The 26594-nt window shown below is 34.6% G+C and overlaps 1 protein-coding gene across 4 annotated transcripts in view; it reads left to right on the top strand.

The window, feature by feature from the left end:
* The window catches only part of LOC132705471 (protein turtle), a 207336-nt gene that overhangs the window by 59976 nt on the left and 120766 nt on the right, over positions 1–26594 (top strand). For all 4 annotated transcript variants that reach the window (XM_060676059.1, XM_060676057.1, XM_060676058.1 and 1 more), the window contains exon 2: positions 337–395. The gene's annotated coding sequence lies outside the window, so the exon portion shown is untranslated. The remainder of the gene's footprint in view (positions 1–336; positions 396–26594) is intronic.

The following is a 26594-nucleotide window of genomic DNA, read 5'->3' as shown; positions in this document are numbered from 1 at the left end:
AAATATTTGAGTTCCAGTTTTGCAGTGAATCTCGTTATCATTAGATTATTAATGTTTTTTATATATTCATGACAAATACATACACAAGTAGAGATGCTGCAGATGCTGAAGAATACTTATTATGACTTTTTATAATTTAATTTCTGTATAATGTATTTTTTGTATAATGAACGTATGTTTAGTATTCGATGGGTCACTCTGTATTCCCTTTGTATACCAAAGGAGGTTCTATTACTCTGAATTAGAAACAGACTTTAAATATTTGAAGGATTCCGTTATTATTTATTATATTTATTTTATTTATATATATTTATATTTTTTGTTTTTTTTTTTCAGATCTGCCAGTTTGTCTAAGACTCGACTGGACAGGAACCACTGCAAAGTATAGGGATCAAGTAAGAATCTATTTAATGTTAATTAAATAAAACAATCTTTTTGTGTTACATTTTCGACGCTTTTTCGGGGTATCTTACTTATCTTTAAAGATAGGAAATGCGTTTTTCGCAATGGATATTCGCTAACCGTTTACGTTTTTGAGGTACGTAGAAACTTTAAAGTATCGCCTGCAGAATGTCTATTTGATAACTTATGGAATAATTAATGGTTGTTCCTTATACAACTTTTCGCTTAGAATTCAGTGCCGTTCTCAGAATAAAGGAAATTAGTTCAAAAAGATATTAATGCCTGCTTTATTTTGTTTGTAAAGGAACGCCTCGCACATAATTTTTTATTGAGAATAATGCGGGATTTTCAAAAATAGTAATACAATAATAATAATAATAATCTTTCCGTTTTAGATTTTTATTTTTGCAAAACAGTAGCAATGCCATACAAACAATGTTTTTCACACTTCTTCCACAGACCCAGAATATAGGGTGTTACGAAATTAATACACGAAATGTTTATGCCAAATTCACTAACATATGTCCCACAATGTTTCCTTTGCGGAATATAATCTGTGAAAATTCTAAAACAAAAACATTTTTTATAGTTTTCAAACCGTGCTAGAAATTTCATTGACATTTTGTACAGGGTCATTCCTCACATATTGGAAATGTAATATTTTTGTTTAACTTCCATCTTATTAAAGGAAACACCCTTTATATAAGTTCATGTTTTTAATAAGCATATTTCTAGGATTACAAAATATATGGTTTGTCTGTGCCTCGATAGGTTATTTTTGAAATATTGGGTCCGAAAGTTTAAAAATATTAATATTAAAAAAACGAATCATAATAGCTATGACCGCGTCAATTGCTAGTTAATACTTCTGTCTCAGTTACCTATGATGAGACCTTGAATGACGAAATATATCATAACATAGTGGCAAATGAGGTTGAAAATTTCCTTGGAAACTTAACACTACAGCAATGCCAGGAACTTATTTGGCACACAACTATTTAGGTATCTGTAAAAAAAATGGGGGATATGAAACCTGGATTGGTCGTAACGGAAGTATTCAGTGGTTTCAAAGTAGCTGATACAATGATACAAATGAAAATCACACTCAGTTTATCGTTAACCCTTTGAATAAACTAGTTCACATTTATATTTTCTTTTTTTCATTTCTAGAGTCAATATCTCAACGTTTTTGTAGTCATAGAAACTTGTTCATTACATACGATATAAAGGACGTTTTGATACCTATCATATGAGTTAGATAATATATATTTTAAATATATATATATATATATATATATATATATATATATATATATATATATATATATATATATATATATATATATATATATATATATATATATATATATATATATATATATATATATATATATATATATAAACTAACCAGGATTTAGTAAGTAATTTGCAGTTGGTTAAAAACTGTGGTGTAATTAATGCAGATTTCATTTCAGATCATAGCTTAGTTTTTTCTAAGTTTTTGGAGTCAACTGGGTCCAAGCAAAAATTATACACTTTTAGCTCTTTTAAATACTTTAGAGAGGACGAATTCCTTCGAAATTTGCGGCGTATTAACTGGAAGAATGTTTATTATATTAATAAAATAGCCCTTTTTGACATTCATTCTCCAGTTAAAACAGTTAGGCTGAGCAAACCGTTAGCGCTATGGCTTACGGATGTAGTAAAGCATTTCAAAAATACAAAAAGAAAAAACTGTCGAAAACTAGAATATATGCAAGAGTCTACGTCACTATGCTGTTCAGACGTGAAAAATGTGCCTATTGAAAATTTGTTACTTCTGAAGATACTGCTACGAACTGGCAACGCTTAAAAAGAATAAATATCATGTCAAGAGTTAAACCAAAATTACCACCAAATTTATAAGATCCACAAATTATCAAGAAATATTTATTATTTACTTTTTCCATTACCAGGATACTTTGTTTCAATCAGCAAGTACTTTCGTATACAACTAGCCATAATATAATTCCATCAAACCAGTCAGGTTTTCGGCCAAATCATAGCACGTTTACTGCTTTACTGCTTATTAATTATCTATTAATAAAAAAACTGGTCTTTCTTGACTTTTCAAAGGCATTTCATTGCGTGGATCATGAGTTACTGTGTGCTAAACTAAAGCACTTTGGTTTTACTGATCGATCTGTATCTTTTTTGCAGTCGCATTTTAATGGTTTAATGGTCAATTAGAACTAATATCGGTATATTAGATTTGGGTAACGTTACTTCTGGAGTGCCACGGTTACACACACTTAATTAATTGTGATAACGTCGAAGCTAATCTTAGTTTGGGTTTTAAAAGTCTTTATATAGTAAAAAACACTATCTTAAGCTAAATTATAAAAAAAACACAAATTATGCTATTTGCTTATCCTGGAAACTATAATTTTTTGTATAATCATATTAAAATTCAATTGGAAAATTAAGATCTAAATTTTCAAATGAAGCAAAAGACTTAGAAGTGCTAATGGATGGTCAATTGAGATATAGTGGCCACATTTCTAATTTATGTAAAAAGGCTATATGTAACGCTATATGCAAATAAAAGAACTCTCTGAGGCATGCATCCTTTCTAATGTTATATACTGTCTCCCATTATATTATCCATTCTCAACCGTTGCTGATAAAATCAGATTGCAAAAAATCCAGAACCGCTGTGCTCAATTCGGATATGGTTTGAGAAAGTTTGATCGTATATTAGAAAAAATATTTTCGTTAAAATGGCTTTTTTTCAATTTTTACTAGCAATTGTTGTATTTAAGGTTATGGACAAAAAGCATGCTGGATATGCACAAGCTTAAATAATTTTAGGACCATTTATTGGAATTACAAAAGTCTCTGTCCTAAACAAATTAATATTTTATCAATAATAAATTTTTAGACTCTTATTATTATAGCTTGATTCTTATTGTAATATTCGGTTAATGTAGAGTAGATGAGATCAAGACCTTAAGCTAGACTTCGCCTCTTGAGATGTGTAACTATATTAGTGTGTATTAATTAGTAGTAATTAAAAAGTAATTTTGTCTAAATTTTGTGCAATCATTTAAAAGATGTCAATAATGACCATTATTGTTATTATTGTTTTTGTATGAGAGGTTATAAAGCGAATCTACCTCAGCCCGTTCTGGGCGTCTCAAGACGCCCTGGGGATGGATGGTGTGTCCCCTTGGCGACGACTGGTTGGCAACAGCCGACCGTGTAAACCCAGTGTGAGCGTACTCACACTTCCTCTCTTGACGACAAAACAGTGTGCCCTCCATTTGGAAATGCGTCAGCATTACTTCAGATGGAGTGTCGTCCGGACGCGCGTGATGTTCTCTCGCGCCCTATGATCTTCCCTATGATCTTTCGGTCTCCTTTTGGCAGAAAGTATTTGCTTTGCCATTTTGCAGACGTGGTCCCAATTTGTCGGTGACTCTAACATTTTTTGTACTAGGTTGTCTGGGCTTATGTGACCGAGTATTTGCTCTGCTATATTCCGCTGCATGTTCCATCTTGGGCAGAAAAATAGAGTGTGTTCAACCGTATCCACGTTTATGCAATAAAGGCACTCCTCGGTTTCGGCCAGATTGAAACGTTTGAAGTAGGCTTCAAAGCACCCGTGCCCGGTGAGTATTTGTGTAAGAAGGAAATCTACTTCACCGTGTCGTCTCTCAAACCAGGGTCTTATATTTGGAATTAGGTTTATACTCCATTCCGCTATACCATCATCTATGTCCCAGTCCTCTTGCCAGCATAACATCACCGTGTTTTGTGCTTCCGTTTTAGCGTCTGGTCCATCTTTCTCTATACAGGCTCTGCACTTAACTAGGAGATTAATAGGTGGGATCCTAGCTATCACCATAAGTGCCTTATTGGAAGTTGTTCTGTATGCTTCGGAGACTCTTATGGCTACCCTCCTTTGAACACTACTCAGAATCCTTTTATAGACTTTCTTCTCAACTGCTTGCTCCCATATTGAGGCGCCATATAGTAGTATTGAAGTCACCACTGAGCATAATTTCTTCCTGGTGCTTTCACGAGGCCCATTCACTTTTGGTAGAAGGCGACTGATGTTGTTCAAGGCCTTGTTGGCCTTTTCTGTTACGGCTCTGATGTGGGCCCCCATGAACATGTTTCTATCTAGTTTTATACCTAGATATCTGACTACTTCCTGACCCTGAACTGTTGTGTTTTCCACTGTGACTGAAATGTTTTTAACTTTCCTTCCAGCAACAAGTCGGACTGCCTCCGTTTTTTGGGGGGCTAATTTCAGGTTTTTAGATTTCATCCATTCCGTGACATTGTAAAGGGCATGGTTGGCTACTGTTTCCATCATCTCGGCTCCTTTTACTTCTGCTAAGATAGCCAGATCGTCAGCATATCCGACAAGGGTAATACTATTTGGAACAGGAATTCGGAATACATCGTTGTGTATTCCATAGGGTTGGACCTATTACTGATCCCTGCGGGACCCCGCATGTGACGTCCATTTGCGCTGCCTCACCTATGCTTAAACGCCTATCTTCGAAGTAGCTTGCTATGATGTTATACAGATAAGGGGCTATGTTACGATTTCGAAGCTCTTCCAATATACCACACCATGGTGCCGTGTTGAAGGCATCTTCGACGTCTACCGTGACAAGAGCACATAACTTCCTCCTTCTCCACGGTGTCTGATTATTACTATTATTAGTATTAATATTGTTATTATTATTAAAAAATAACGTAATGTTTTTTTAAATAATTCATTAAATAATTGCCGCAGCTATGGTATCCCCGTGTTCAGGCAACAAAATGCATTTTTTGATGTGTAATATTTTATTAAAAAATTACCAGTGACATCCGCGCCAGATTTGTATGGAATATTTTTTCTTTCCTAAAATGAAAATTATTTTTGTAATCTCCATTCAATAGGGAATAAAATTGATCCCTTGGCTTTTTTACGAACCAAGCACCTGGCACTGGTTACAGTTAAATTCTTTAAAAAATATTTCACATAAAAAATGTCGTGTTCTATTTGAAACGAAATATCTCGTTTGTAAAATATTATAAAAAATGGCTTTTTTAAATTGGGGAACTGGGGCTTATTTTGACTTTGAATATGCCATAAAAAATTTGGTGCATTAATTTCGGAACACCCTGTATATACTTATTTACATTTTCCACAAACCCAAACAAGCGGACTACACATTAAATGATCGTGTTTCTGCTACCATCTACCCAATTTCCATATTGATGGGTAAAGCATACAGCGAATATTTAATACTCCGATTTGGGACGCCGGTACAATCATTATATATACTTTTACTAGTCAAAATTAGATGAAGTGAATCCGTTACGAAAAAATTTATACGGGTCAAATCTTGACGTGGAGTATTCGCGAAGGGTGAAATTGAAGCAGAGGAGGGCGAGGCCTAACCGCACCCTCTATACCAGGCTGCTATCGATCTGTCGGTTCATGAAACAGCACAGGGCGACGCTTCCACAACAACTTCTACACCGTTAAGTACGCAACACAACATCTTGCTCCCTAGTAGTTTTGTTTCTATTGCTTTCGGTTTGAAACAGTCTTAAAAATATTTAGGAATTTATTTTGTTTGATTTTTTAACTGTTCGCAAGTCGATACTGTTATTTACTTTTATTGTCCTGTTAACACGAGAAAATTGTAAATATACATTGTGGGTCAGTTTCTCGTAGCATGTAGGATTTGAAGAAGAGGTTTTTTTAAGTCTAATAAGCACCTTAATTCTGAAGTCTTATTACGCACTAAAGCTGCTCTATGCTAGTAGGCATTTTCTTAGCAGAAAGCCTAAACAAATTGTCTGTGAATCATTTAATATTGTCATGTTTTGTTTATTGTGACACCGTATATAGTGGAGGGTGGGGCAAGATGCCCCCCCCCCCCCCACCCGAGGCAAAGGAAGCCTCAAACCTCAAGAATGAACAAAAATTTTCTTTTTTCGTTTTCTTCTAATAATTATAAATTCTGGTTATTTGTACGTTTTTAGACCTGTTCTAAAAAATGCTATTCCATATTATTATAACCGATTCATAATTAATTTGTTGAAAGTGTTATTTTTTGGATAATTCTATGGATTTAGCCTAAGGCCAGAGCTTACGAAGATCTCATGCCAATAGCGCATTTTTTAATCGCCAGAAAAATAGTTACTAATCAATAACGTTTTTTTTTTTAAATCAGATATTATTATAAATAACGTTATAAATAGGGGAGAGTGAGGCACGACGGCCACCCTAGGGCACAAAAATTGGGTAAATTTAGTTAAAGTTAGTCAATAATAAATCGACTTGATGGTTAAAAGCCACAAAAAATAATAAAAAGCTAAAAATTTTGTACGTTTGATCAAAAAGTTGCCGGGATATCATTTCGTAGCATTTGTCAATAAAATTACATACACTAAAACATTAAATTACTTATCTAAGAGAGTAATCATTTCATTCGATTCTCTACATTGTTTGAAAAAAGCTTCTCTTATTGTACTGCCAAGGCGTGTAATCTGTTGTCTGCCTTCCTAAAAAATGTAATACTCAAAAATTTATTTATGTTACGGAAATCGTAGTCGGTCAGGTTAAATGTTTGGCTACATATCAATTTATATTTTTGTTATTATTATTCTGTCTGCATTTTTTTGTTTGTTTATTGAAGTTAAATGGAAAAGTAACTGTTTAATTCTAACTAAGCAACTTCATATTTTGGTGAAGCTGTACATTTTTTGTTCTTCCACTGTCGATGCTCCAAAGCACGACTTTCGTCTTCCAGTTTCCTCTCCGTAACCGCTGCCTGTTCGTGCAAGTTAAATATATGTGGATATGGTATCCGTATTAATTGTGAAAACATACGGACGTCTTCATATAAGATCATATTGAAATATCAGTGTTAATAAATTTATGTCATCTGCGCATCATGCGTTATCACCACTTCCTAGTTTTTACACGTGAGTACAGGGCTGAAAGGGTTAAGATTGAAATATATGAGACGGGAAACTAAAGTAGATTATGCTCGCCGATAATAGATAAATTGGGCAAAAATATTTTTGAGAATTAAACTGAATTAGTGTTCCTTAAAAATCACACAATGGAAATATCATTTATTCTAGAAGTTTTTAATAATACATTCTATGTTCGGTATCGTTATTCTGGCTTTTAATAATCTCTCAGCATTTTTCAAAATTCAATTCAAATTGGTATTTATATAGAATTCTCTAAATGTTCGCGTCGAACAATAACAGTTGTTCATTAGCGCATTAACCTGCTGGCTTTAAAAGTGGCTTTTATCTAAAAGTCTTCAAGAACACAATTTCCGTTTGCTGTTTCTAGGGATAATATAGAGTTATTATAAACTAAGTAAAGAAAATTATATTATGCGCTTTGGTCACTAATTTCTACGGCAAACAATTTCAAATGAAAGTATTTTAATTTTCAACCATTTGGCATTTAGCACATACGACCAACAACGTTGAAGTTTTGCCATAAAGTTAGAGTACTAAAAAAGGGGAATTCCTTCCAGTTTCCTCAAATTCGATTGTCAGGAGCGGAGCGAGTGTTTAATAAACAAGTGACTTAAAAAGTTTACCGAACGTGTTGCATACTATACTTTTTCTACGACCGTTAGTTTTTAGGTACATTTTCGCTGACCTGACCGTCAGAATTGACAAACGTCAAAATTCAAAGCGTGGGAAATATCTCCGAAAACATCTGATTGCTCCCAAACCCGTGCGGTAATATACCGGAAATGTCCGAAGTGGCTCGGATTCGTGGGAAACGAAACTGACGTACGTGGTGAAGTGACGCTTCCCGCACGCTAGATCGGTATGTAATTAGGTATTTTACGGGCGGGAGTAGAAAATTATTATTATTATATAGAAGGGAGTAAAAAAAAGTATAGAACGCTCCGCTCTTGCTTGTCGTTTATAGTGTATAGTAATGAATATATTATAATTATTCTTTTTACAAAACTGCTGGATTCCTTCTCCGTCGGTTTCACCAATAATCCTGTTGGCTTCTTTAGAGCTTGACTGAAACTGGCTCGCATTTTACTCTACCAACAAAAAATCGGAGAGTCTATAGAAATCTATACTACTACAACTTAACGACTTAACCGCGACTCAGGTCTTTACATGTCACCAATATGGGAATCAGTCATCCGACACGGTGATTATGCCTCTCATTTAGCTCCGCTCCCCTCAAGCAATATATAAGCAGGTACAGAGTAAAATGCGAGCCGGTTTCAGTCAAGTTTTGAAGAAGCCAACAGAATGATTGGCGAAACGTTAGTAAGTTCGACTCAGCAAAAACCGAAGCAGGAGGAATCCAGAAGTTTTCTAATAAGTATTACAGTAGCATTTGGAAGTTTCTTTGAAAAAATAAATTATATTATGCTCACGTTGCTACATTGAAATACCGGTCGATAGAAATTCCCAAATATAAAGTACTGTTTTTTCTGCATTTTACTATTACATTCTGTTAATATTTCGTCGGAACTTACACTCCCAATGGAGTTATTTAAGCTCCGTTTACTGCAGTAAGCCTATTAATACTTTAAACTCGCTTTTATAAACTACGAGGATCGCAGGAGCGAGGATCTCTTGTTGAATGTGTTGGAAAAACTCGGGTCGGGAAATCGGTCCGCAAATACTGTAATTCAGATTTTCCGTACACATGCCACAAATCGCATTTATTTGATTTTAAAATTTTGCCTCGAGACATAAAGCAAACGCTCCGTTTGCTTTGTGAAGGAAACTGGTGTATACATTCAATTAAAACGTAAAGACCAGTCAGTTATGAGTTTCATTTGACACGAGCGAAGCGCAGCTCCTAAGAAACTACTTGCTGAAGAAGTTTATCAAACTTGTTCCATAACTTACAATTATTTATGGCGGAGTTGGCAGTTCTTATTCTGTTAATTGTTGCTTATTTGCGTAAATAGGTATATCAACCGCCTCTTCATTTCACTTGGTGGAAAAAGAAATATATACTAAAATATACGAAAAAGCAATTGCTTAAAATAGTAAAATTATAAAAATAATATTAAAATTTCAATAAACTTGGATATATTACTCTGAGATTTAGCGGAAAAAACGGGCCATACCGTGTCAAGACTTCCTCCCTATCATTCTATGTTCAATCCGATTGAACATATATGGAATGAGCTGAAACCTTCGGTAGGAAGGAGCAATGTTTCGCCAACCTTGAATTCTTCTGGGCAGATTTATTCCACACGGAGATCTAGAATATTCCTAATAAATCCGGAAAAAGTGTTGAGCTCTCAGACTACCCCATGTGACAAGAACTCCACTGGATGTTTGTGTATATATTCGAATGTTAATGTAATTCCTCTCGCCAATATTACAGTCCACTTAAAACTCTTAAGTTGCATTAACAATAACAGTTTTTGCTTACGAATTGTGAACCCCCTAGAGTCCAACTTGATGACTTTAGGGACTATGGCTCTATATTCTACTGTTTTACTCAAAGAGTAGAACGATGACCTTACGTTAAAACTTATTTTTAATTATACTTATTTTTGATACGGTACCTACTTTATATGCGTAGTGACAAAGTGCTTTATTCTATATACCTAATAGAGTGTGTATGTATAGATCCTGTTAATTGGAGGTCCTTTTTGTGCTGTATTGTTATGGTTAAATGTTTTGCCTTTGCCTTTTGTCGGTCATCCGCTGGGTTCTAACTTCAATGGATAATATTGATGAGTTCGACAGATGTCTGGTCCTACTATACTCTAATGTTTCGTTAGTTTGCCATTGTGGAAGTGTTTAAAGATACTTTTCGGTAAAACATTTTATATTAATTTTCACAAGGAAATAATAATACGTAATTGTTGTATGTAAAGACACCGTAAGATTTTTTATTTTTGTGGATACCCATGGTGACGGAATTTTATTTTGGAATAAATTTCAAACACAGCTTTACTTGATTTTAAATGTGACACCTCTTCATGTCATACACAGTGTTAAATAATCATAGCCAGCTATTAAAACTTTAAAAATCAAAACATTGTTTGTGACACATCACGTCTAACCAAAACTAACCAAAACTTTATATCAGCGTGTGTTCTGAACATCTGTTCTTTTGAGAAAATATATAAAAAAATATTTTTTTTATATTAACTTATATTTAAAAGGCATTTCAAGATGCACCACGTTAACTAGTAAGTCCCTTGTCAGATACACCGATCTTGGTTAAAGTAATTAACTTAAAACGGCGACACTTACACAAATAATTTTTGAAGAAACAAATGTAATTTAGCCTGGAATCTACACAAAGAAACCTCAATATACTCCAACACTCTACGAAGCTTCCAAGAGACTCCATCCATATTAGAGCGTCGAAATAAGGTAGCTAACTCTAACCTGGATACCGTAACACTATAGCCCGGAGGAAAATGAAAAGGTATACATACGGTATAAATACGGTAGGGCATAGAAACGTCACTCTATGCCTGATTATAACATTGGACTTTGTTTTTAGACCAAATTCTGCCAAAGTTGCTGCTATCACTGCACAATATGAAATATTGTATACTTACCAGGACTATAGTTCTTATAATAACGTCCCAATAAGCTTAAAATGTCTCAGTAACTTTAAATTAAATAACGTGATTTGTAAGATCGTTTCTTCACTTTTGTAAAATATGTTGAGTATGTTTTTATCTTCGTCTTCAGATAATTGTGTTTTATAAGCCAATCTTCTTATTCTCCTTGCCATTAGGAAAATTTGTTAATATAGAGAACTAAGCCTTACTATAAAGTCATTATTATTTATGTACTATAACAATTACAGCAATTACCAGCAGTTCCGTTCGACAAAAATGCGTGTCCAAAGTCTTAATTACCCGAAAATTTTGAGTCCAACATACCAAACTTTATTAACCGCGTCACGTCCCAATTTTAATGTGGGTGATTGATGAAACCCATCTTTATTATGGCTGTTGCAGGAGCGAAGACTTCATTTTTTACTAAATGAATTTTCAGTCACATTTCGCGCGAACCATTAATCACCTTAACGCAAATATTTAATTATTAAATGCCCGGCATCGGTGTTATTAATTTCTCTAGAGGATGATTTTCGTTTTTGTTTCGTTCGGGGTATTACTGACCAAAGCCGGGATAAATATTTCCATTATTGAGGGGGTAGATGCGAAAACGTAGTCATTGATCGCCGTGAGATCAATAGCGAACGCTTGGTTGTTTTTAAATCTAAAAACTGTTGTTTCTACTGCGTTTTACATTCTCTATTTTGTTGTCCAAGGACCTCTACAATTTTTTCAATATTACTATTATAACTCAAAAATGGTGAAGTGTGTCTCACAATATGTCATTTTGGCTTTTGACGAACCCTCCCCCAAAAAGTAATTATGCCTCTCATACCTGATGTTAGTGGTTAAACCAATAATTTATTCATAGATAAAGGACAAGACCTGATCATGATATGATATAAGCGGCAGTGTTGAATAACACTGACTAACTTGGAAATTAAATTTTCCGCTTCCGATTCAGTTGGTAGGACTACTCTAAAAAACAATTTGGAGAAGGGAAGTTTGGGTGTGGCAGTATTTTCTCAAAATATGACAGATCTCGTTAAATGTTCCTGAATTTGAATTTAAAATTATGTACTTGTAGTCAAAAATTGTTGAAAAAAATGAACTGCTTGTGGAAAAACAATATCCAGGGAAGTGTCGAAACTACCATCGTTGGGGATGATGGCAAAAGGTGATTATTAACATGCTCACAAGTTGTGTTAGGGGTTCAAATGAAATGCTGGGAATTAAAATGGGTTCATTGAACTTGCTGGCTATTATCGTCAAATAAACCAGGAACACTTTTTTGTTGGTTCGAACTTCAGCTGTTCAAGAACTTGAGTGAACTATCTATCGTTGTTATCGACAATATACTTAAAACGAAGACACCTAATATATAATAATAATAATCTGAACTGCATTGTCTGCTCAACTGTACAACTATCTATCTTTTAGCGATAAACCAACCAAGAAGTATGTGATAGATGACAGAACAGTACGGATATAAAGTTTTACGGTTCTTGTATGTATTTTATCATATCACTCAAATTGTTTGAGAAATTACAAAAAACCATAATAATCGACATATTTAATAGTGATGCTTATTCTCAAAATGCTTGTTTAAAAATGTGGCTAGAGACACTGGAACCCCTGAACCCCTGAAATTTGGAAAACTTCAGTTACACCTACAGAAGGAATAATTGGGAGTGATTCTAGTGATTTCAGTGACTTAAACTAAAACAAAATATTTTTCATGTATTCAAATATTCAGGATATTTAATTATGAATATATAGTGCTAGTGAAAGGTACTGTAACCTTCTTTCTTATAATCGAGAAATCAGCAAATAAAATCCAGTTATTATTAAGTATCTATAAAATCAAACTCAGAGACATTGTTCATATTGTAAGTAACAAATGTTTGCTTGTTTACAGTATAAAATATTTTGATTAAATGAAAGCATGTAAATGACGGCAACGCAGTGTCGGACGGGCTTCAGGAGGAGATTATAAATTTATTCGATATGAGATATACTTATGAAAACCATAATAACTTAGATAACAGTTAACTCTTCAATGAAAGAAAAAAAGTAATGATTTTGAATCTCACCGTCTGGACAATAGCGAACAAAATACGATAAGGAGGATTCCTTTTTTTTCAAAAAAAGATTGTTCCTACGTTGGATAAACTGAAAAGGAAGCTAGAAGAAGTTCAAACCAATATAATTATTAGCCGTGCCATCCTACATTTTTGTAAATTAAAAACAGACAAAAAGCAAGTGGTAATATAATCGCACATATTGGAACTTTACTTACCTTGAGGAAATTGAAAGTATAGATTCGAAAATAGATGTTTAACTTACCTAGATGAAACTTGGTGCGATGTCCACATAGGATGAGTTGATGCGAGTAAAAACTGTTCGACAAAACTTATAATTCACGCTGGATCAAAAGAGCAATTTATTCCAAACTGTTTGCTGTTGTCTTCGAAGAATGCTATCTTGGACTATTATGACGATACAAGTGCGAAACTTTTTGAAAACTGGTTTCAAAATTGTCTATTATAAAATATTCTGAATAACGGTGTCGTTGTAATGGACGACGCAAGCTATAATAGCCGCTACAAAAAGCAACAAATTCATCAAAGTACAAAAACATGAAATTCAAGAATAATTTTTTACCAAAAGTATATTTATTTTGAATTCAGTTATAAGAAAGGGTAACTTTTGCAAGTCTTAAATTCATATGTTCCATGCAGTGGATGAGTTTTCTACGATTGATATGCTGATGATGCTAAATAAGAACGACTGATTTGTCATTCCTAAACTCTTTGGTGGTACGTACGAATCCTAATTTTTTTTGGCGTCTTTTTACACTATTCACTGCATGTGCTTCAAATGTTAACTCTGAGTCTAGAATCGATGGCATTTATCAAGATTTCAAAGAATTAAAACTATTTAAGATGATTTTAAGCAAGTGACTCGTGTTTACCATTTGCTCATTGCATGTTCTGCCTTTTACATATGACACCTAATCAAAAGACCGAATTTGCTGGAATAATTTTGTTCGAAATTGAAAGCTTTTGGTACAGCGGAGAGTCCTAAGTACTGAATTATAATTACATTGGACTATTATTTTTAATGTTGCCAAAGGGTCGTCCAATTTCAAAAAACTATAACCGAAAATCCCTCTGTAGCTGCAACGTTTATTTAACACTTGCTAGTGTGATAAAGTATAAATGATCTTCTAATTCTAATATTCATGTCGATTTAATCCCCTACGTTATAAAGTTATATTCTGAATCGGAACTTAAAATTCCACACCTCCAGAGGTAAAATCGTCAAGGGTTTTCAACGAGTCACCCTCTCGTGGGAAATCATCCCTCTTCTAAGGATTCCTGCGACGCGATATCTTTGGGATCGTAAATTTCTTGTCTTAGTTCATATTATATATGTTACTTTGGTTAAATAAATGTAAAAGTAAAGCTTTAAGAGAGGCGAGATTAATTGATGAGAAAACGTAGTGGAGACTCGAACATAACTGCATAATTTTTATCAACGTTGTTCTTTAAGATTCCCATTCACTCTAACTTTTTACAGTCGGTAATTATATTCGATATACTCTTTTCAAGATGTTTATAAGATCATGCGTGGTAAATAAAAATACAATGAGATTTTAAGCTTCAGTTCTATATCAGTTTATTAGCATCTCACTTTCGAAAACTGAATTTTATTCCAATCCAATTTATTTTGTTAACTTTTCTATGTTAATCTTTACTTATAACAAACACGTTGCTGACAATTAATGGAGCGGCAAAAAGGCAAGGCAACTTGCATTCTTTTTTAAAATTCATTGTTGAAATTTTCGTTAACACTCTAGTTAAACTTTTAGATTCAGCTTCTTAACGTTTTTCAAAGAATACAGATGCTGATCATAATATATTTAAAAAAAAACATTTCCTGTGATTTCCTATAAAATATAAAATTCAAATATATTCAAATCCATTATTAAGAATTTAGTAAAGGTTTTAAGTAATTATTTCATACAGGGGATTGTCCAAGAATTTTAAACTATTTTATGTATCCTATTTAGTCCTATGTAGTATTTTATTGTAATCCTATCTCCTATCTTGTCGTTGACGATAGGTATATCGTTATTGAATTTTATATTCATTCTTTTTCGGCTAATGGCCCACAAAAACAAAAATACCCGAAGTTATTATATAATAGATGTATTTTTAAAATCGGTCCAAAATTCGTCAAGTTGGCAAGACTTTGAAAAACCTCCTATATGAAATAATAACTTATAATTTGCTTTTTTAAAATTTTAAATGCAGTAAATTTAAGAAATATATATTTTTCAAATCACATGTGTCATGCATAAACATTTCTTCGAAGACTCCTGATAAAAATGCAGATATAAAACTGTATTTACTTACACTATTCAAAATGGTTTCAATCCTTTAGAGTAAACTGATTCGTTGATTCGGGTTTCGAGTTACTTTTCAAATATTCCTATTTAAAATAGGTCTTACTTCAAATAAAATGCCAAAATCATATTTGGTTAAAACGTTATTCCAATCACGAAATAACTGTTTATCAAGTTTCTCTTACCCTTATTAAACACACTAAATATAGAGGTTGCCGATATCTGAACATTTTGTATAACGAAGGCAGGGCTTATATGATCATATTTCCGAAAATTGTATGCGAATGGCAAATAGGAATTTTGCACTTTTTGCAGTGAGTTTTTTTCCTTTTGGAGCAGAGCAGGGGAGTAAACTGTGACAAAATAATGAATATCTGAGAGAACCAGGGCGTGGCAAAGTTTTAATTTTATATTTTTATCTTTAGGCATATAGAAAAGTTTCAGTTTATAAAAGTACTTCTTCAGAATATCGAATACATGGCTAGAAAGTGCAGGTCATAATCAGTACTTAAGCCTAAATTTTTACCCATTTTTTAAGAACATTCAGTTTTATTTTGAAATTAGCGAGATTATCAAGCTCAACTCTATGCCGCCCAAAGATAACCAACTTTGTTTTCGAGCTATAGTCAAATATTGAAAATACCTCATCTACTAAGCTCTGCAGAGCTGAAGTAATGCTGTGGTTATCCCTAAATCCTAATTGAGTAGCAGAATAAATAACTTATAACTTATAATTTGCTTTTTTTAAATTTTAAATGAAACTGTATTTACTTACACTATTGAAAATGGTTTCGATCCTTTAAGGTAAACTGATTCTGGTTTCGAGTTACTTTTCAAATATTCCTATTTAAAATAGGCCCTACTTAAAATAAAATGCCAAAGTCATATTTGGTTAAAACTTTATTCCAAGCACGAAATAACTGTTTATCAAGTTTCTCTTACCCTTATTAAATACACTAAATTTCGGAGTTTTAAATTAATTCACGCGCTTTAATTTTCCCCCAATCCCCACGTCTAATATTTTGAAACGACCCTTTCCGAGTCGAACCAGTTTTCACTCTTGCCCTGCCGAATCGATAGCCTGTGACGTAACGGACCCGCCCATGACGTCACGTCCCGAGAAAATATCGCTACGACCCGGGGGTGGTGAGCTGATCCTCTGTGTGTTCCGTATTAAATGATGAAATAAAAACGAGTTTGAAACACCCGCATACGTTATTTTGTGGCGCAGGCTGCTATGAGTTAGATATACAAACTACAGACATTCAGTTTGTGGTGAAGACATTAAATTGTGATCATTAATATTTTTTTACGAAACATAATGTTGGTCTCAAAATCCGGTTCCAATTCAAATATGCAGGTTACTAGAGCATTGTTTAAAACCCAAAATTTCCCTGTTTGGACACTTTTGGTTATATTGAACTGCAGTCTTAAACAAACTTACGCGTATTAACCAATGATGTGCTATTTTGCGAACCGAGTAATTAGTAGACACTATGAGGAAAGTTGAATCATGCGAACTTAAATTCATTTATCTGTGGCCAAATCTTAATCCCAGCACTTTAACATCATTATTAAATTTTCTCGAAATTTATACTACAAGATGTTCTACAGTAGCTTAAGTTATTATTAACTGTCTTCCAAAATTTACGTTTGTCATATGAAGCTAACCATACTGAACTTTTCAATATTTCACTTGGATATCTGTGAATGGTTCCTTCTTAATAAATAACTTTTTCTTCTTTATTTTGTTTGTTTTGTCATCGTTTTCTTGCAAATTTTCAAGAACCCGATTGTACTTTTTTTTACTATTCATGTATTTTTTATATGTATATATTTATTTAAATATACTTACTTTTATTTCAATTAGGTGAGTTGCAGGAGAGTAACCAACCAGAATCATTTTACGAGTACATGAAGGTAAACATTTATACTTATATTTTTATGTTTTTTACCGGACAATTGCACATATTATTTCAATGTTAAAAAAAATCAACAATCGAACAAAAATATATACCGATCCATGTACGTATGTGTAAACTGAACTGGTTATGTTAAGCTGTCTTAGAATAATAAAAGTTAATTAATCTTTTATTGAAAGTGGAAATGGTTGGAGCACCTCTGACATCAGCTGGGAGTTTATTAGAAATTTAGGGGCCACATAAGAAAATCAATATTGAAAACAGGTAGTGCGATGTTTAGGCATGTTTGTATAGGTTATAAGTTTTTGATACAAAAGGCAGCGCTTATATGATCATATTTCCGAAAATTGGGTGCAAATCGCAAATAGAGTTTTTTTCCTTTTGGAGCAGAGCAGGCGAGTAAACTGTGACACAATAATGAATATTTGAGAGAACCAGGATCTGGCAAAGTTTTAATTTTATATTTTTATCTTTAAGCATATATAAAAGTTTCAGTTTATAAAAGTACTTCTTCAGAATATCGGATACATGGCTAGAAAGTGTAAGTCATAACCAATACTTAAGCCTAAATTTTTACCCATTTTGGGTAGTTTTATTTTGAAATTACCGAGATTATCAAACTCAACTCTATCCGGCCCAAAGATAACCAACTTTGTTTTCGAGTTATAGTCTAAAAGAACCAACCAATATTTTTTTTTATCGTAAGCTTGAAGTACCTCATCTATTATGCTCTGCAGAGCTGAAGCAATGCTGTGGTTATCCCGAAATCCTAACTGAGTAGCAGAATAAATATATCGATTCTGCATAAAACATGGTAACTGCCTATAAATTACGGTTTCCAAAACCTTGGATAGGGTAGGCAGTATACTAATTGGGCGAAATTGAGATATATCAGTAGGAGCTGCAATTACTCACACCACCTTCCAGATAGAGGGACAGTATCCGGATGCAATACATCTATTTATCATAAAAGTTATAAATGCAATAGAATTTGAGCGCTAATACTATACTAATACTATCGGCGCCGCTTTTGATACTAAGAAAGGTTTTCTCCACTTCCGAAGCGGTGACAGAATGAGAATTGAAAGGAGCAGCATCCTGAAAATATGATTAATAGCTATAGTTCTGTTTTAAAGGGTGATCCATTAAAATAATAAAAAAAACTTAGAAGAATATAAAAATATAAAACATTTTTATTTTCCATTTTAGATTAGTGTATTACAATTAGGTGTGAAAGATGATGTCATTCAAATGACCCCCGCGACCCATGCGGCACGACGTAATTCGTTTATTGAAATTTCCTATCACTTTTTGACACAATTCAGGTTCTATACCTGCTATTTCGCGTCTAATCTCCTGTTTCAGCTCTGGAATAGTGTTTGGTTTATTTCTGTACACTCTGCTTTTTAGATACTCCCCAAAAAAAATCTAGGGGAGTAAGATCACATGATCGCGGCGGCCAATTAATATCGCCGTTACGTGAGATAATCCGACCAGGAAACTTGCCCCGCAGCAATTGTATCGTTTCTCTGGATGTGTGACAAGTGGCTCCATCCTGTTGGAACCACAAATCTTCAATGTCCATACCTTCCAACTGCTCCCAGAAAAAATCAGATATCATGTTTCGATAGCGAATTCCATTAACGCACCAAAATGCGCATCAAACAGTCACTTTTTGAGGATGCATTGCTTTTTTGGATTTTCTAATCCCCAAATACGAGCATTGTGTTTGTTTACAAAGCCACCAACGTGAAAATGTGCCTCATCGCTAAAGATGATTTTCGTTGAAAAATGAACCCCTTGTTCTCGTATCCATTCTGCAAACACGCGGCGCTGTTGATGATCTCGAGGTTTCAAGTCCTGAGTTATTTCGGCTTTATATGGGTGTAGATGCAAATCTTTTGTTAAAATTCGCTGTGTGGTTGAATACGTAAGGCCCTCTTGCTACGATCGATGACGAATCGATGTGTTTGGATCTTCGGCTACACTTTCGCGAACAATTGCAATATTTTGATCTGGCCGACCTGGACGAGCACGTTGAGGGACTTTGAGGTTAGTTACAGATCCAGTTTGCTCAAATTTTTAAACCTTATTCCAAATTGTGCTCTCAGAAGGCCGATTTTGCGCGCCAAAAAATTCACGTAGAGCCCGAAATGCATTTTTTCTTAATCGACCATTTTCATAATAGGCTTGCACAATTTTTACACGTTGTTCAGTCGTATATTGGTCCATGACTAATTTTGTTTATGTTTTGAGGTTAGAAATCTCATATGATAATAAACAAATACAGTGGCGCTTCAAAAATATTTCAGATTGTAATGTCAATATTACGACAATTACCATTAAGTTGAGTTTTCCAAAAATTGTTTCGATCGTTATGAAAACCATGCCCGAGGTAAGCTTTCTTTTGACACTTTGCAGACCTGTTTACCAAATTTCTTAGGGTTCTATATGGCAATCCTTGGCAATTTCAGTTTTGTGTTTCTTGAACTTGAAGCTTTATTTCTCAACTTTATTATCATTTTTAAATTTTCGGTAAGCCATGGAGCTGGCGGCTTAGTTATTTTACAAGACTTAACAAGTGTTTGCTTCAAAAACAATTCAAAACTTTCGTGTTGAAAAACAAGCATTTGATCCATATCAGTCCCAGTAGATACATGATGTTTCGATTTTGAGGCTACAAGATACTAAGCAGCGATCGGAGGCAGGACTCATATCTAAAACTTCCGAGTCAGAAACCATATTAGACGAAGAAGAACACTCTCAAGTCGATCAAAGTCAGTGATGTCGACGTTACTATAGGGGCTTCTTTTATGTGCTGCGTAAGGCCGTACTTGTTTAATAGAGAATTAAATAATTGTGAGGCAGAAATATGAATGCCCATATTAATGCCCAATATTAAAGTCATCGCCAAATACAACAGGCAGTAAAGCTGTTAAGCAATTGTCAAGTACATCCAAACTGTGATACAAATTTGCGTCCGGCGGTCTGTAAAGGGTACCAAGACAAACTCTCTTACCAGCGCTATTTATACCTATCCACACAACTGTTCTAACTTACTATTATCCCTATTGTCCGTATCAAAAAACATAAAAGGCAACGCAATGCAATAATTTAGATTTTTTAATGCAAAATTTGTCTGCAAGTCTTCTAAAAACGTCAGATGACAGGCCAGTTGTCATTGGGAGGACAATGGAGTTAATTGGCATTCCAAGGTCAACCTTCCGTCGATTCCTTGATGATTTACTAAAAAGGAAGAAATAATGTGTAATGAACGTGTTTAGGAATGGTGGTGGTAGTGCATAGTAGATTCACAGGGAAGTATATGCGATGTGTGTGAGTAACAATGAAATATATATTCTTTAGACGAGGCTTGGTTCGATATCCATGACACTATATAAAGAAATATATGCCAAATTGAAAACATCCAAGAAGGCATAAAGTGCAACGGACGATTAGTCAACAATGTACGGTATGCAGATGACACACACAAGTGATCTGACCGGAAATTTGATCCCTCAGAGAAAGTGCCAGAAGTGCATTTCGTAGAATGAAGAGAGTTCTTACAAATCCCACGCTCTCAGATACCGATTTGTGGACGCTTATTGCATGAAAGTGAATCCTGGACTCTCAAGGCCGGCTCGATGCAATGACCCGAAACCTTTAAAACCTGGGTAGTGCGTAGAATGCTCAAGATATCGTGGACGGAACATGCTTCCAAGAGACGGTACTGAGAAAAATGAACGCAGAGAGGGAAATTCTTGGAATCATCAAAATATCAAGACATTGGACTTATCTCAGGATACGGAGCGATTTGCCGAAGTTGTTGCCAATCTTTTATAAAAAGACGGCGCGTTAGAAGAAGAAGATAAGCATAAGCATAAGTAAATATACCATTGTTTTAGCTTCATGACACAAACCATCAAGATTAGTAATATCTTTAAACATCATCCGCAAGGAAAAACAAACATTCGCTATGCCTAAAAATGAGTTCGACAGACGTTATAAAAAGAAGTAGGGCAAGGTGAGATCCTGTGCAACTCGAATCCCCGAGGGAGCAAGTTATGAAGTTTGCTCGATCCAAAAGAGTAGTGGCCCACCTATACCCAAAGTCTCTTGCCTACCTAAGATGGTTCCATAACAGGCTATTGGTCTAGTACAACATTTTAGAGCGAACATTAGTAAACGCGGTCCAGTATCAGCCAGATTGCTCCACTATGCTTTATTGCTTTGCTTGGCAATTGACCTGCATTGGCTATGGATCTGCTGGCATCCTGTTCGTTCCTGTCCTTGCTAAAAGGTTGGCTCCTTCGTTATTCTGTAGTCAATATCCATATTAACGTTACCTTGTTACGGTTTTCGGACGTGGATAAGGCCTTTCGACAGTTTGTTACAAGGAAACTATTCAGTATTGCTTTAATACTATTTTGTCCCTTCTATGAATTGTCATTTTCATTCGCTTTGGTAACGTACTTTTTGGACATCTTAGGCGTATTTGAAGTGTTGAATAATAAGCCTATTATTATTAGAATTCTCCTAACGGTATATTGTTTTTACGACATAATCCGGTATTTACTTTTGGTAATTTTTTATGAACGTCTAAACGCAGGCGTACCTCGCAATTCCACAATGGCATTCCAGATCCGTATTTCGGTATTTTGTGCATACAAAAACTTCTCTCTTATTAGTGGTTTTGTAATAAAAACCAATTTTTCGTACGAACGCATGCAAAATCTCTTGGCAAGAGTCAATGTTCAAAACAACTCTTCAGGTAAAGGTTTAACTGATACACGTCATATATCAACATTCTCGCATGATGCATGTCAAGACTTTTTGGGATCCCACGATCTTTCCGCGTTTTTCTTTCGTGGACACCATTCATAACTATATCACGTACTACGGCATATGGTCTTTTAGCCATCTCGGACGTTAATTATATGGCTCCACGCAGCTACCGGCAAATGTCTCCTAGTCTTTGATCCATTTGAATTTGACGGATGTTCATCATCAACGATTATTACGTCGTCAACTACAATCTCAGCTTCTTCGTCGCTGGACATCGCAAGTGACTAACAAAATTGAATAATGTTAGTGCTTTGTAAGAAATAAATTGTAATAAAATGTATATGGTACTTTGAATAACAGTTGGTAATTGCTAATTACAGGAACAATACTGAAGAGAAATAATTCAAAAGCTTCGACGGTTAAGAAAATACTGTTTCATAAAACTGACAGCATACCAACCCACAATTCAACCAATAGCAAACTGGGAAAACATCCACTATAAATCAATTATCTACATAAGATTTTGTATTGCTTTGCTAGTAAAATGTTTTAGTCATTATGTTAAGCTTCTAATGTGTTTTTAATATAGCCGATCAACATATCTAATAGACAATTTCAACTTGAAAGCGAGCTACCTCAAGTAGGAAGATTTATAAGAAGCACACTAATATGAATTAATATAACAGTTCTTGCCGGCTAACATCTTAAATATGGCCCTGGCTGGTGGTACACGTGCTGAAAAGAATGGTCCCTTGCGCTTTACAACAGGCGGATGGTAAACTCATTCCGAAATCAACACTATAAAAGGTTGTATAAACGGTATATCTTGTGGAGAACTTTACCTGCTCTTTCTGTGTTGTAACGGAATGGGGCAACTGACGCGTAAAGACGGTAGAGACTATTTTCCTGGGACAGCGACATCGCGATCCCAAGCAAAAATAATCGATGCCCGTCGCGAAAACGCAGGGTTCGGTACACGCGGTTGACTCTGGATTTACTAGGGCACAAGATAGAAACGAATGAATAGAGTCATTGTAAGAAGTTAACCGAGTGGATAGTGACGCGATTGAATTGAGATGTCTCAAGGGGTTTAAACGTTCCCTGATACTTCCATGTCGGTCTGAAAGCGAGCCTCAAAGAGTGATATTTTGGTCGAAATACTCTTAAGAATTCCGTAATGAAATTTTAGCCGTCTTAAAACGTGTTGGTTTGAAATTCGGTACGCCTCCTTCCGCCGACGTCACGCCTGTCGGACTGCGGACAGAACGAAATATGTCCCATATAATATTTCATTTCCACGATGAGCCACTATACAAATTTATTTAGTTACATTTCAAACCTAGAACGAAGATTCACGAAATAAATCATTATATATGACAATAAAAATGAAACACGGTCGATTTCACCAATACTTATATTTGATACAATAATACTCGAAAATATATACCGTACAGATCAATTATCGTATTTAAAATTGTTCTTTTTAAAGCGCGATACGCATAACAACAACTCATTCTCAATTAAACCGCATTGTCTTACCACTGAAGCTCGATTTAAATATGCAATACGCAGTAGGATAAAATCCTAAAGATTATAATCCGATCGATAAATGGTCATGACTGTAATCAAGCTATTAATGTTAGACATTTTCCATGTCAACATAAAAAGAGGAACAAAAACAGTCTCATGAATGATCAACAGCAAATTTTTAATACCACAGAACAATTCCAGAAATGGAAAAATATATTGAAAATCTCTTTGAAGACAATAGGAGTACTTCACATAATTTTACTCGAGAAGACGGGATTGATATCTCCAAGGCAGAACTCATACACGCTAAGTGTAGAAAATGTAAAGGCACCAGGGCCAGACAGCAGTTTGCTAAACTGCATATACAAAACTGGAATAATTCCTAAAGATTGGCTCAGGTCAACTTTCGCTGCTCTGCCAGGTTTTGCAAAGATTATAGAACGATCAATATAATGAGCCATGTATTGAAGTTTCTCTTGAATATCATTCACTCCAAAACATAGGTTTTAAAAGTGGTTTCGGTACAAGAGAGGTGCTATTTAGCATCCAGGTTCTTATACAGCGATATCTATATGTGAACATTGATCTATATGCCTGCTTCGTAGATTACGTATTTTATACTGTTTAGAATGATAAATTAATAGCTATACTGAACAATATAGGTCTGAACGCTCGGGACATTTGAATAATAGCTAACTTATACTGGACCCAAACAGATGACATTAGACAAGAGTTAACGGCCAGACATCTGAAGAAGTGCCTATTACGATAGGAGTTTGATTAGGGTGTGTGCTCTCCCCTTTCTTGTTTAATTTATATGGAGAAAAAATCTTCAGGCACGCCGTCGAAGAAAGGACAGAGGGTGTAATTGCTAATGGAATCGTCATCAACAATTTAAGATACGCTGATGATACGGTCTTATTAGCAACAAATAAGGATGATTTACAGCTAGTTGAATCAGCGGTAACAGATCATAGCCAACATCAGCCAGGCATAGCCAGCTATCAGCAAAAACAAAATCATAACTAATAACTTAAACATACAAGTATTTGGGGTACTGGGTGAATGAAAACTGCGGCTCAACTCAAGGAATTAAAAACAGAATAGAGCAAGCAAGAACATCTTTTAAAAACATATAAAATGTGTTAAGAATTCCTTTAACAATCCGTTTATTGCGTTGCTATGTTTTTAGCATATTATTCTACGGTATGAAAACGTGGATCCTCACTGAAATGATGTGAGGATTGAGGCTCTCGAAATGTGCTCTTACCAGAGAATGTTGAAGATATTATGGGTGGACAGAGTGACGAATCAAGCGGTTCTGCAACATGTGAACAAAGAAAGACAGGTGCTTAAGGTAGGTCATCGAACGTATATTTTTATATTTTTTTCAGGCCGTCAAACAGATTCAATTCATAGAGTATCAATAATAATCCCAAGGCGAATACAAGAATCTGTAATGGGCTACAATGCTGTCAATTCTAGAATAATGACTATGAAAATTAGTGCAAAAGCGTACAATTTAAATATAGTTCAAATTTATGAGAATCTCTCCCCTTTCTTGTTTAATTTATATGGAGAAAAAATCTTCAGGCACGCCGTCGAAGAAAGGACAGAGGGTGTAATTGCTAATGGAATCGTCATCAACAATTTAAGATACGCTGATGACACGGTCTTATTAGCAACAGATAAGGATGATTTACAGCTAGTTTAATCAGCGGTAACAGACCATAGCCAACATCAGCCAGGCATAGCCAGCCATCAGCAAAAACAAAATCATAACTAATAACTTAAACATACAAGTATTTGGGGTGCTGGGTGAATGAAAACTGCGGCTCAACTCAAGGAATTAAAAACAGAATAGAGCAAGCAAGAACATCTTTTAAAAACATATAAAATGTGTTAAGAATTCCTTTAACAATCCGTTTATTGCGTTGCTATGTTTTTAGCATATTATTCTACGGTATGAAAACGTGGATCCTCACTGAAATGATGTGAGGATTGAGGCTCTCGAAATGTGCTCTTACCAGAGAATGTTGAAGATATTATGGGTGGACAGAGTGACGAATCAAGCGGTTCTGCAACATATGAACAAAGAAAGAGAGGTACTTAACGTAGGTCATCGAACGTATAATTTTATATTTTTTTCAGGCCGTCAAACAGATTCAATTCATAGAGTATCAATAATAATCCCAAGGCGAATAGAAGAATCTGTAATGGGCTACAATGCTGTCAATTCTAGAATAATGACTATGAAAATTAGTGCAAAAGCGTACAATTTAAATATAGTTCAAATTTATGAGAATCTTCAAAGTGAAGGTAGCTGATAATTAGGACTATCATAAATCATTACCCTGCCTAATGGGAATTTGGCATTTTCTGCTTTCCGCTTCCGAACAGCAGCAACAGCGGTGCGGGGAAGGAGGTGGTAGCCGCGTGTGACCTCGAGTGAAACATATATTCTGATACAAGAGAGGTGAAAGGGATGAAAACGAAATGAACAGAATAAAAAGAAACAGAACCAGATAATGAGAAAACCCGTTTAGAAATACTTGTTAAAATATGATATTACGAGTGACACAATAAACAGGCCAAACAGCAATCTTAGTCTCAATACCTAAGGAGATAAAGTCTGTTGAATTTTACTTCTCAGAATTCTCAATGATATTTTTTAGCTTATGTTAGTGCTAAATGGCTAATTTTTATGCAACCACGCATATAACTTGTGGGTGAATATGAAAAATTCATAAACCCAGTACTGAAACTAAGAGAAAGGAGGGTCTTTGAAGCTCTAAATAAAATACAATATATACTAAATATATTGCTTTATATATTCTCTAATTTTTGTGCAATTCCATTACACGTAGGATAAATTATTAATTGTTTGTTTTGTAGGCTATTCGTTCTAAAATATCGAAATTTGGAGGATTGTATGTAACCCTCTTAAGT

The sequence above is a fragment of the Cylas formicarius genome, unplaced genomic scaffold, assembly GCF_029955315.1.
Source record: "Cylas formicarius isolate icCylForm1 unplaced genomic scaffold, icCylForm1.1 PGA_scaffold_7__23_contigs__length_41026272, whole genome shotgun sequence".
NCBI lineage: Eukaryota > Metazoa > Arthropoda > Insecta > Coleoptera > Brentidae > Cylas > Cylas formicarius.
The sequence above is the reverse complement of the archived record's forward strand: the minus strand, read 5'-3'. Positions and strand labels throughout refer to the sequence as shown.